This window comes from Tenrec ecaudatus, chromosome X (assembly GCF_050624435.1).
Source record: "Tenrec ecaudatus isolate mTenEca1 chromosome X, mTenEca1.hap1, whole genome shotgun sequence".
NCBI lineage: Eukaryota > Metazoa > Chordata > Mammalia > Afrosoricida > Tenrecidae > Tenrec > Tenrec ecaudatus.
The window spans coordinates 74,173,837-74,174,984 of NC_134548.1; the positions used below are offsets into that span (position 1 = coordinate 74,173,837).

The 1,148-nt window shown below is 39.0% G+C and overlaps 1 non-coding gene across 1 annotated transcript; it reads left to right on the forward strand.

Moving 5' to 3' along the window:
- Window positions 1-389: 389 nt before the first annotated feature.
- LOC142435148 (U2 spliceosomal RNA) lies at window positions 390-579 on the forward strand. The gene has a single exon (XR_012781277.1). It is a non-coding gene; the product is annotated as a U2 spliceosomal RNA (small nuclear RNA).
- The last annotated feature ends 569 nt before the right edge of the window (window positions 580-1,148 follow it).

The following is a 1,148-nucleotide window of genomic DNA, read 5'->3' on the forward strand; positions in this document are numbered from 1 at the left end:
GGAGCTGGAGGAGCCACGTGGAAGACCCCTGCAAGTGCTGAGATGCTCACACCACTCCTGGATCCACAGACCTTTTGCCCACAGGCCTGTAATCTTCCTGCATTAAGCATCGTTACATGTGTTTCATGATTCTGAATAGTACTTTATAGATTAATATTGGACATATGGGCTAAAATCTGACTTATGGGCTTTATCTGAACTGGGCTTGGATGTTTTCTCAATATTTTACTGCTCTTATATATAAAGCTCTTTCTTATACAACTATGAGTGTCTGTGGATTTGTTTCCCTAGTCTACCCAGACTAACACATTAGACCACCCCTTCTCAATTGGACACTTTCACATAACTATTTAGCCATATATAATTTTAAAACAAACAACAATAAAATCATATCTGTACTGAATAGGATAAAACTAAAATACAGTATCTGTTCTTATCAGTTTAATATCTGATCCTTCCTCTATCCGAGAAAAGCATATTAAATGTAGTTTTGCAAGTAGGAGTTAGACTAGGAGCTGGCTCCATCCACTGCATGCATCAACCTGGTATTGCAGTACTTCCAGGAACATTGCAGTCCCTTAGGGGGCTTGAAAAAGAAAAGAAGAAAAACTAAAATGCATACAACTGAAAATGTGCCACCCTTATTTAAATACAACATTCTATCAGTGAACAAAAGTGTGCTATACTTATGTGAACACCTACACCTTAATCCTATAATGCTATGAATCTATTCCCCCACCTATGAAAGTTTGTAAATCAACCACTTCATGCTTTTATGCTCCAAATTTTGGGTATCCAATTTCTATACTGCCCACTTACATCAACCCAGTGCTCTGAGGAGACAAACATTCTTTGATGTGAAGAATCTTCATTGCAGTTGAAACCTTGTGATGTCTGCATCCATAAGGAAAACTAAATCAGAGTAGGCCATCCATTAAATCAACAGCAATATTAACCAGTTCACAGGCTGAATAATCTTCTGCTCATCTGATTGGGCCTGGTCAACTCAGTTTGGGCTGCTTCAATTAGACTCATCACCTCACCTTTAGACCATGGGCACATCACAAATTCTCAACAAGCCTAGCCCCCTTGTGCTAGGTCATGAATTTCAGATCAGTCAACCCATTCTTGTCTTCTCCTCTAGTTTC